At 27.0% G+C, this 12140-nt stretch overlaps 1 long non-coding RNA gene across 1 annotated transcript in view; it reads right to left on the bottom strand.

The window, feature by feature from the left end:
* LOC117174257 overlaps positions 1-6562 on the bottom strand; it is a 137242-nt gene extending 130680 nt beyond the window's left edge. Inside the window, exons 1-3 of the long non-coding RNA XR_004467281.1 lie at positions 6477-6562; positions 2394-2648; positions 325-394 (exon numbers count right to left, since the gene is read on the bottom strand). This is a non-coding gene — a long non-coding RNA (uncharacterized LOC117174257). The remainder of the gene's footprint in view (positions 1-324; positions 395-2393; positions 2649-6476) is intronic.
* Between the last annotated feature and the right edge of the window lie 5578 nt (positions 6563-12140).

The raw sequence follows: 12140 nt of genomic DNA, 5'->3' as shown, positions 1-12140 counted from the left end.
TTTCGATATCTTTTTCCAATGCGTTAATTTTAATCATTGTTGCATAATCTAACGCTGACTTGAAAAAAAATTAATAACTCCTTTTCAGATCAATTTTACGATTGGCTATTTGATCGAAATAACTTTTACGATTTGTCATTTCCTTCTCGTTGTGTTTACGATTCAGTTTTTTTTTCGTTTAAAATTGAGAGCTAGTTCATTAAATGACTTAATCCTGGAACGTAGTCAAATATGACAAAAAACCAAAAAACTAAAAAACGAAACACCATTCTTGTATGAAGTTCCTCAATTTGAAAAATATTATTACGATTTGTTATTACTCACTCGATTTCAATATTCTTGCCCAGTCCTCCGAATATTCTAGAATTTCAGATACCAATTCAATTGAAGCCATCTAAAATATTAAAATCAAGTTAGAAATTCATTAGAAAAATCAAGAGATATAAATATTAAACCAGGCATACAAAAGAAACCTTACATTAATTTCGATACTTTTACTTAACTTTCATTCGCTATCTACAGATTTAGACAAATTATTTTGTTTAATCCGCAATAACGAAATGGAATGAAAATTTCATTCGGATCTTGATTTCAGGCATCGGACTCACTTTAGAGATAAAAAATATTGTAAAAATAAGTCATAAAATTTTTTAAGTTATCAAATTTTTAAGAAAATTTTCCAGTTTTCTAACCTGATATGTTCAAAGTATCAAAAATTATCGCATGATTCCCAGCCTTTTTCAGTATTCTCCTCTGTTCTCTTTTTTCGAAGTAAATGTGAAATGAAATATGTACTAGAACTAAATAAGAAAATCGAACTATCTTTCGTTGAAAGTGCACTCCTTTCTGTTGAAAAGACCACTATTTAATTTTTGTTTGAGAATATACCTTTTTCGGTAAGGCATGTTGTTTTTTTTTTGCAAAATTGCATTATTTTGTTGAAAACTTGACAATTTTGTTAAAAGATCATACCTTTTGGTTTAAAGTTTAACTGCTCCTTTAAAAATTCGTATTTTTTACTTGAAAATTCTACAATTCAATTTAAATATCTTGTTTTCTGTCTAGACTAACATTTTGTTGTTGTTGAAAATTTAACTATTTTCTTAAACATTCATTTTTGGTTTCAAAATTTATCTCTGTTTAGAGATTTAACCTTTTTGGTTGAAAATGCAAATGTCTAGTTGAAACTTAATATGTTAGGGTTAAGAAAGAAATTTCATGTTACAAATTCTGTTTTGTGAAAAAATCATATTTTGCGCTAAAAAATTTAACTAATTAGTTGAAAATTAATATATTCTGTTGAAAATTCTCCTTTTTTCTTACAAAATACATTTTTCGGCTAAAAATTCAAATTTTTGGTTAAGAAGTAATCTCCTTTATTTGAGGATTGAAGTATTTTGTTAAAAATTAGTTTTTGTTGTTAAAATCCAACTATTTTCTATTTTTAATTAAAATATATTTTTGTTTACATATAAACTATTCCATGTGATATTGAAAATTCAGCTCCTTCGTTTAAAATTAAAGTACTTTCTTAAGAGTTCATTTTTTTAAATTGATGATTCATAATTTCAGGTGAAACTTCGTTTTTTTGCAGTTAAAAATGAATTTTTTAACCTGAAAATTTATCTGTTAAATGAAATTTTAAGTACTCCACTTTTTTTATATGATATTTTTTAGTTAAAAAATTGAAGCATTTAGTTGAACATTGATAAAAATGAAAAAAAATATAAACTAAAAGTTATTCAAATAAAATTGGGACGAATATCACATCCATTGTTGAAACTATTTAGTCCAAAATGTATGTAATTTGTAGAAAAATCGTCTGTTTTAGTAGTAAATTATTGTTCTTGGTAGAAAATTCAACTATTCGGATAACAATGTACATATTTTGTTGAAAATTCATCTTTTCTAGCAAAAAATTATTCTTCTTGTTTGAAAATTCAACTATTTGTTTCAAAGTGCACCTTTTTGTTGAGAATTCATATTTTTTGGTAGAAAATTCATGTTTTGTGTTGAAAATTCATCTTTTAGATTGAAAATTGAACTATTTAATTGAAAAATCTGTTTTGGTTGCAAGTTTTACTCCGTTGTAATGAATGTTTTTTTTTCTAGCAAAAGTAGAGAAATAGTGGCATTAACGGACAATTGTTTGAGAATTTTGACAAGATTTTTTTAAAGTGATGAGGCGAAATGAGATTAGATGAGGGGCAAAGGAGGGACAGGAAAGAAAAGAGGACAAAGGGAATGGTGGGGCTGTCGCCTACTTTGAATCATTTTTTTCAAAACAGTAGCAAAACAGTGTAATAGCTCAAAAAAATGTCAATATTGTGGTGAGAACAAGGCCTGCTATTGTAAACTCTTTTAAAAAGAAAAAAGAAATTTCAATTTTGCACCTTTGATTAACAAGCCAATTTTTGATCACACCGATGATTCGTTCGTGTCTTTCGCTAGGGCGAGTACAGAAATATGTACATACATCTATCCGTGTATAGGTTTCAGTGGTATGCGCTCATGATAGGAAAGGCGTAGACTGCGTGCCGCCACTCTGCCAGCTACAACCGCTTTGAATCAACAGGCCGAGTAAATTTGCCTTGAGGATTATAAATTTTATCCCCACACAGCTTACTTGCTTTTCTATTTTCGCAAAGCTGGAAAAATATTCATCATAGCTCAAAATTATAATGAAAAAATCATTAGTTTATGAACATCAAAAAAATCTAGTTATAAATGAAAAAGGGTAGGTGTATTATAAAATAATATAAAATAGGATAACAATAAAAAAGTAGACTGAAATAAAATTCGGCTCGGAATTGGGAAGATTAAAAAATTAATGAAATTAATTTTAAAAATAAAACTTTAATAAAAAGCTTTCAAAATTAAAAAATTCTTTTCCTCGTGCAATTTTGTTGCATAATTTGTGTTTCTTTTTTCAATTTCAAATTTACAATACTTATTTTGTATTGCTAGTCAGTTCCCATAATCTTAATTTGAGACGAATTGGATTATCGAATTAAAAACATTGGATGTTTAATTAATAGTATCCGAAACTTCATCAAGTTTGAAGTTTATATAAAAAAGAAATTAGAAATTGACTTAAAAGGTTTTTTTCGAACACTTATAAGACAGCCCAGTATTGACGTCATTGCTAATCATTTATCCAGTTGATACTAGACCGATGTGATTGAATGATTAAAATGATTATAGGGCATGAGTCATCAAATTATCTGTTTTTATTCACATGATATTTCTCCGTAACGCTAATTGAGCAGAGAACACCTTTTCCTTTTTCATTTAATCTTTCAATATTTTCTCTCTAACTGCTTTTAAACTTGAAATAGATATGAAGACATTAGTGTCTCTGATAGATTTTAAGTCGCAATTAAAAGATAAGAATTAAAAGATAAAGAATTTGCAATAGTTATTTGATTGACGCTCCTCAATATTGCGCATTCATCCGTTAATCCGATAAGAAAAAGAAAATTTCTCCCCTACCAGAATTCTCGTGCGTAAGAGACTTTTAATCGTTCAGGTTTTCGTATTTCTATTGAAATAAATAAAAAAAAAGAAGAAAACATTTGCCAGATCGAGTAACTATTCGCAATTGACCCAAGGGGGAAGTCCGGATGATAAGAGATTCCGGATTCTTATTGGAGGGAACAAATGAACCTTATCGCCTCCTAATAAGAGCATCAATTTATTTAATTCGGAATGTCAAAGATGTCACTCAAGCAAAACTCAAGCGTAAATGAAATCCCTCGATATCATGCATACATTTTATGAGGCAACGAGAAGGTCTTGAGATTAGATTTTTCCCTTCGAGGAACTTCACTTTACGAAGAGATTTAATTAATGAATTCCGAGAATTTATCATCTATTCTGATTTTTATATTTTTACAGTTAAAAAGAAATTTTTTCGGCTTGCACAAAACATTATAAATTCGGTTTAAAAAATTAATTAGTTCATATTCAAATTCTAACAATGGACGATTTTCAATCCAGAGTCTTTCTAATTTAAAGACACGTGAGAAGACAATTCAGGCTGAAGAATGTGTTCAATGTTTTAGAATTTTTCAAGGAAACCCTAAAAAAACTGTTCCCGATTTTACAGAATTAAACAAACATTCAATTCGCGTCGGGAAATAGGGTGATTTTTTAAACGAAAATAGGGGATTATTAGGGGAATAAATTTAGAAAAAAAATTTAGGTACCATATTAAATTCATTCTGAAACGCTTTAAATTCATGATACATGAAATCGAAATTTGTCGAGTTTTTAACCACAGTTGAAATTTTAAACAATATAAAGATTAATTTTATACCAAAAAAGATCAATTTTCAATACAAATTAATTTTGAACCAAACACCTGCAGTAAAAATAAAATAGTTGGACTTGCAAGCGAAAAATAATTTTTCAACCAAATAGTTGAATTTTTAACCAAATAGTAGTTAATTTTTCAACCAAAAAGGTCATTTGCAACTAAGAAATATGATTTTTCGATCGAAAAAGACGAATTTATAACAAAACAAGTTGAATTTTTGATTTAAAAAAAATCGTAACAAAATGGTTCAATTTTTAACATAAACAGGTGAAATTTTAACCAAGATTATTTTACTACTAAGGGACGAATTTTTAAGAAAATTAATGAATTGATTAAAAAAAAACGATTTTTCAACAAAATAGTTCAATTTTTAACCAAGGACGTGAAAACATTAAAAACACACCAAAACAGATTAATTCTCAACCAAAAAGTTGCATTTTTAACCAAAAAGTTTGAATTTTCAACGCAGAAATATACATTTCTACCAAAAAGCCGATTTTCCAAAAAACGAGCTGACTTCTCGACTAAAAAATATAAATTTAATTTCAAAATAAATTTAAACTGAAAACTCAACTGTTTAATTGAAAGGTAATTCATTTTCAGGTAATAAAGTTGTTTGATTTCCAAGTCGAAACGCTAAAAATTAAACAATTTTACTTTCAATTGTATGCATATAAGATATCATAAAAAAATTATAATTTAACATTAATTCTAAAAAAAATGTTAAAGAAACTAGTAATTTAAAATGGGAAACATTAAATATTAAACAAAATTAAACTCTGGAACGTTAAAAAATAAAAGAATGCGAACTTAATTGAAAACCGAAAAAAATTTTAGCCTCCAAAAATTGTAAAATTAAAACTTTTTATATTCAAACTCTTAAAAACGTAAATTATTTGAAGTAGAATTAAAACGCTCAGAAATGTATAATTTTCTAATTAGGCTTACTAAAATTCAACCAATTTAATTGTAATATCGAAACTTTTTCTTGAAATTTTCCAATTAAATATCTTTAAATTTGAAATAATTTACTTGCTTAAATCTTCAATTAAATTTTTAAAATTGTATAATGTAAGCTTTTCAATTCGAAATTGCTTTATATTTACATCTAAAATCATTCAATTAAAAACTGTCGATGTTTTTAATATGAAATTTTAAAATATTTAATAGCAGAATTATCCTGAAATTTTGAATTTAAAAATATAAAATTGTAACATTTTAGATTCGAAACCTCCAAAAATTAATATAAAACTTAATTTAAGGATGAACTTTAGTTTCAAAACCTCAAAAATTAAACTGTTTTAGAATTGCGCATTCAAAACTATAATTTAATTTGAAATTATGGAAATTTTACAGACGATAAAATATATTTCTAATCAGTGCGATATTGAGTAGTATAAAGTGAAAATGTAAAACGACTGGAAATATTTTTTGATATATTACTAAAACCGAATTTTCTATTTGTTTGTAAAATATTTGTAATTTTCAAGACTTTTCGGATACAAAATTTGTCCTTTTGGATTGAAACTTAATGTTTTTGTGGTAAAATCACCTTCTTTAACATTCAACTATTTTTTTGAATGTAACTATTTTTTTAATTCGATTCTTTCATTAAAAATTCATCTTTCAAGGGTAAATATTAAAATATTCGGCAAGTCATTTTTTTGCCGACAATTTTAATGTTTTGTTGAAAAATTGACTTTTTGGGAAGAAAATTCGTCCTTTTAATTTGAAAATTCAATTAATTTTGATAAATTTGTATTTATTGGCTAGAAAATTCAGCTACTTGGTTGAAAATTTAACTGTTTTCTAATAAATGTGTATTTATTGGCATGAAATTTCAACTATTTAAACGAAAATGCAACCCTTTTTGGTTGAAGTTTAATGTATTTTTTTGTAATTTGACCTTTTAATATCCTTAAGATATGTGTAACTTGTATTAATTTCGCTATATTTGTTTGAATATAAGAATTTTTAACCACCTTTCGTTGAATATATAAACTTTTAAATCAATAAACATTGTATTATGGACCTAACCTAACAGAACCATATAAATCGGAGATTTTTATTTAAGGAACCGAAATATTTAATCAGACAAATTATGATAGAGTAAATGTTTCTTTTTAGAGATTAAAAAAATAATTAACTGAAAACTCACCACCAATTAATATATATTAATTCATTTTGAAGTCGTGAAGGTCAACTTATTGGCGAAAATTGACGGGCAGTTTGGCAACGTTGTACGCGGACGTCAGATTTGGTGGAAGTGGAAAACCAACCGATTGAATATTTTGAATTCTTACAGGCGTACCGACATAACCCACAAAAAATTCAAATTGCTTCCAAATTACGTTCAGCTGCCAAATTTAACCATCATTTTGTATGTGAATAAAAACTTCAATAATAATATTTTATTGAATTTATAGAAGTCAAAAGCTATTGTGGAAATGTTTTAGGGCATAATTATGATTTTCTGGTAGTGAACAAAATATTTCTTGTTTGTTCTTATTGGAAATTGTCAATTAATATAGGTTATGTCTGTAAAATTCGCTGTTGGTATAATGTGAAATATGATGTTTTTTTATAAATTTCACATAAATTGACACAAATTTTCAAAAAAATGAAAGTTGCGAATGTTCCTTCATCTTTTTTTAATTCAAAATACAAACTTTTTGCTGAACATTCGTACTTTTAGATGAAAATTAATATTTTTGATGAAAATTCAACTGTCATCTAAAAGAAAAACATCTTTTTATCTTGACAATTGAACTATTTGGATTAAAATGTACATTTTTTAGTAGAAGTTTATTATATTTTGTTTGATAATTTATCTTTTTAGATCGAATATGGAACTATTTACTTAAAAAGTTATCTTTATTGGTCAAAAATTAAAAAAATTTGTTGCGTATTCGCCTTCTTGTATGGAAGTATGGAAAATTCGTCCTTTTGGTTGAAAAATCATCTTTCTTTGTTGAAAATGAAGTTTTCTGTTGAAAATTCAACTGTCTTTTAAAACAAAAGCGTATTTTTGTCTTAAAAATTTTATTACTTTATTGAAAATGCTCCAGTTGTAGTTTAAATATTTAACTACTGCGTTAAAAAGTCAGTTTTATTTTGTCGAAAAATCAAATGTTTGATAGAAGATTCGTGTGTTTGGAAAGAAAGTTCTTGTTTTGGGTTGAAAATGAATCTTTGATGGTTTAAATTGAACTTCTTTGCTGAAAATTCATCTATATTTTAATAAAAATATCTTTTAGGCTTTAATTGAAAATTCATTATTGTAGGTATAAAATTCAACTATTTTGCTAAGGTCATGTTTTTGGTTGAAAATTCAAATATTTTGTTGAAAATTCGACTTTTTTATAGAAAATTTGTCCTTTAAGTCGAAAATTAAAATGTTTTCTAAGAAATTAGTATCGTTTGGCTTAACAATTCAAGTATTTGCTTGAATACGCAACTGCTTTTGGTTGAAGTTTAATCCCTTTTGTTTGAAAATTCACCTTTGTGGGTAAAATATTTAACTATTTTTTTTAATTCATCTTTTCTGGTTACAAATTCAAATGTTTAGTTGAGCATTGGTCTTTTTGTATAGAAAATTTCTCATTTGGTTGACAATACACTTTTTGCTTAAAAATTAAACTGTTTTCTAAAAGATTCGTCTTTTTGGTTTGAAAACTCAACTATTTGGTTGAAAACACAACATTTATAGGTTGAATATTACAATATTTTTTTTAAAACTCATCTTTTTTGGTTAAAAAATAAGATAATTGATAGAAAATTTGTCTTTTTGAATAGAAAATTTGTACTTTTGGTTGGGAATTCATCTTCCTTTGTTGAAAATTAACTTTCTTGTTAAAAATTCATCTAGGTTCCAAAAAGAAATGTCTTTTTCTATTAGAAATTCAACTCTTTGTTTGAAAATGCAACAGTTTTTCTTAAAGTGTGAACTATTTCGTTACAAAATTCGACCACTAAATTCAAAATTCGTCTTTTTTTAGTAGAAAATTCCATTGTTTTGTTGTAAATTCGTTTGTTTGTGTATGAAATTCCTCCTTTTGAAATGAAAATTAATGTTTTTTTTGGTACAAAATTTATATTTCTTTGCTGACAATTAATAGATCTCTCATAATTGAAAATGATCATTTTGTTGAGAATGAAAATTTTTGGGTTGAGAATTTAACGGTTTGGTTGAAATTGCAACTTTTTTGGTTCAAGTTTAATCTATTTTGGTTGAAAATTCGACCACGAAAGTTGAAAATTGCTATTTGTAGGTTGAATATTCAACGATGTGGTTAAAGTAATTTTTTTGGTGAAAAATCAAATATTTGGTTAAATATTCATTATTTTGGTAGAAACTTACACTGTTTTTTAATCAAGAATTCTCCCTTTTGTTTGAAAATTCATCTTTTTTGGTTTAAAATGAACTTTTTTTGAAAATTAAACCGTCTTCTAAAAGAAAAACATCTTTTTTTTATAGAAAGTCGACTGTTTTGTTGCACATTCATCTTTTCCGGTATGAAATTCATTCGTTGGATTAAAAATTAATGTCTTTCTGGTATAAATGTCATATTCCTTAAACGTAAAATTATTTTATTGAAAATGCAACTATTTTTGGTACAAGTTTAATATTGTTTATGCGAAAACTCGACCATTTGGCCGAAAATTCATTTGTTTGATGGAAAATGTAGCTGTTTCAATATAAAAAATTTCCTTTTCTTTTAAAATATGTTTTTCTTGGTTGAAAGTTAAATTTTTTGTTAAAAATTCACCCGTTTTCTAAAAAAATGCCCTTTTGTCTTAATAATTCATCTATTTGGTTGGAAATTCAACTTTTGTTGGTTGCGGTTTCATCTATTTTGTTTGAAATTTCGACCCCTTATATATGAAAATGTATCTATCTGGGTTGAAAATTCAACTATTTTGTGAAAAGAATCAACTATATTATTCGAAATTTAATTAATTTCTTGAAAATTCTACTACTTTGTTCAAAATTAATCTTTTTGTTCGAAAATTGGTTGAAAATTACCTTTTTCGTTAAAAATGAAACATCTCGGGTTGAAAATTCAACTGTTTTGCAAAAAACTCTGAGTTTAGTTTAAAATTAACTATTCAATAAATTTCATCTCTAATTGCGGAATCTATTCGAAATAATTTTCTTCTTTTTGTACATATATTTTTGGTTAAATGAAAAAAAAATTGTTTAAAGAAACGACTTCTTGAATTGAAGACAAATATTTTTCCCAGAGTCTGAAAAGCCTTGGAGCGGAAGTTCGAGGACGGAGGAATCTATCGTAAAAGCGTGACAGGGTGCGTAGAACTTTGCTGAGTATTGCGAGAGAATAATTAAAATGTGGCGTGATTTGTGAATGAAAAATATTCTATATATCTTGCACATATCGATCCTGGTCGGCGGAGTAGGACATTGACCCATTCACGTTGATTTATACGACGCACTTGGTGCATACACGTTCTCTAAGACTGAGTAAGATAAATCACTATGCGTGGAATATGCGTCTGATCTGAGTTTCTGCCAACTTCCGATAAGCCACCGATATGCGTCAATTGACCGCTGACAAAGACCATCATGGACTTTGATCTCTGCAAATGTAGCTTTTAATTTATAAGAAAATTCTGGATTTTCTGTCGTACCGTTATTCTTTAATCCTCCGTCGATGTACATGCAAAGTAAAAAGAATATTAAATTAGAAATATGCACTCCGCGAAAAAAATTACTCATTAAGAATTCGATTTTTAATCAGATATGGGGCCGTGCATAAATTATTAACATTTTTTTCGGACATTCTTTAACCACGTACCCTCTTTTGTGAGGGTACGTAAGTTTTGAGATGTGGGGTGGGGGAGGATAAAATCTTACTGATTCTAGTTAATTTTTTAAAGCGAGAAAGATGTATTTTCAGCCAAGAAGATTAATTTTCAACAAAATACATACATTTTCAACAAAAAAAAAACTTTCAGTTAAAAATATAAATTTTTACCAACAAGGGAATATTTATATATTCTATTAACAAAAAATTTAATAGGTGATAGTTTAACCAAGAAAATACATTTATCTGAAATAGGCAGAACAAGCGCACTTCATCTGCCCGCGGAGTGGCAGTAAAATAGTACATTATTATACTGCGACGCGCGGCACGTAAAGTGACAGCATGGAGGAAAAAGTGAGTGAGAAGTGAAAGCAAAGAGTGAGAAGAATTCATATTAAACCTAAATTCAACTACGAAGTAGATTTTAAACTTCTAACGCTAGCCAACGCGCGTGCGTTGTGTGCGTATGTGCATCCTCGTATAAAGTTTAAATGTACTGCCTAAGTACATAATCTAATATTATTTCAGGAGATTCATTTACATTCACTTGCAGTCAAGCAGCCACATTTCTGACATACAAACAAATGAAGATTCCACTAAAAGGGATGAATTTTCATAAAAAGTTAAATTTTCAACCAAGAAAAAATTGTCAGTCAATAAGGAAATGAAATTTCATTCAAAATGTTATATTTTTAAGCCAAAAAGACGATTTACCTATAAAAAGGTTGAATTTTCCACCATCACAATTAATTTCATAGTAAAAAGAACAATTATAAATAAATTAAATACATTTTTTACCAAACAGGTAAATTTATAATTAAGAAGTTACATTTTTTACAAAAAAAAAAGAAATACGAATTTTCAGAAAAATACATACATTTCCAAGAAAGTAGTTCAGTTATAAACCTAAGGGATGATTTTTCAATTAACATTATAAATATTCACAAAAAAAAATGAACTTTTAAGAAACTAGTTCGAGTTTCAACTAAGGAGTTCAATTTTTAACATTGAATAATGCATTTCCAACAAAAGTTAAATTTTCAACCAAGAACAAATTTTTAATCAATAAGGAAATGAAATTCCATTCAAAATATTACATTTTAAGCTAAAAGGACGATTTTCCAACAAAACATTTGAATTTTCTATTTAAAAGCTAAATTTTCCACCATGACAATTAATTTTCTACCAAGAAGACCAATTCTCAATCAAATAAATACATTTTTAACCAAATAGATAAATTTATAATCAGTATCAGTAAGTTTAGTTTTTTACAAAAAAAAGACGAATTTCCAACAAAATACATAAATTTTCAACAAAGTAGTTCAGTTATCAACCAAAGGGATGACTTTTCAACTAAAATTATAAATCTTCACAAAAAAATAAACTTTTAAAAAAGTAGTTCAAGTTTCATCTAAAAAGTTCAATTTTCAACATTAAATTATGAATTACCAATAACAAATGTAATAGTTGACATTTCAACTAAAAAAGATTTTAATTTTTAATCAAAAGAAGTTAAATGAGCCAAAAAGACGAATTTTTAACAGATTGATTGAATCCTCAATTATTCAGTCAATACAGAAACCAGATTTCAAAGACATTTCTAGAAAACAGTTGAATTGGCATCCAAATAATTACATTTTTAACCAACAAGATTAGTTTTATACTGAAAAATACGAATTCTCAACAAAATGCATATATTTTTAACACAATAGTTGAATATTCTATTAATATTAATTTTCAAGTAAAACAGACGAAATTGTCAAAAATAAACAAATTTAGTTGAAAAGTGACATTTTTTACAAGGAAGATTAACTGTCTATCAAAGAAGATAAATTTTCCAAAAATTTCAACAATTTGCAGCCAAAAAGGGGGAGGGTCGGTAAGGCCGGTTTATAGCCTAATTTATTTTTGGACCAAAAAATCTGAAAAAATCATGGTAGTATCTTATAAGTATCCCGAGTCGATTGCACGCTAAACGGACTACCCTCCACCCCACA

Source organism: Belonocnema kinseyi, chromosome 6, assembly GCF_010883055.1.
Source record: "Belonocnema kinseyi isolate 2016_QV_RU_SX_M_011 chromosome 6, B_treatae_v1, whole genome shotgun sequence".
Taxonomy (NCBI): Eukaryota; Metazoa; Arthropoda; class Insecta; order Hymenoptera; family Cynipidae; genus Belonocnema; species Belonocnema kinseyi.
The sequence above is the reverse complement of the archived record's forward strand: the minus strand, read 5'-3'. Positions and strand labels throughout refer to the sequence as shown.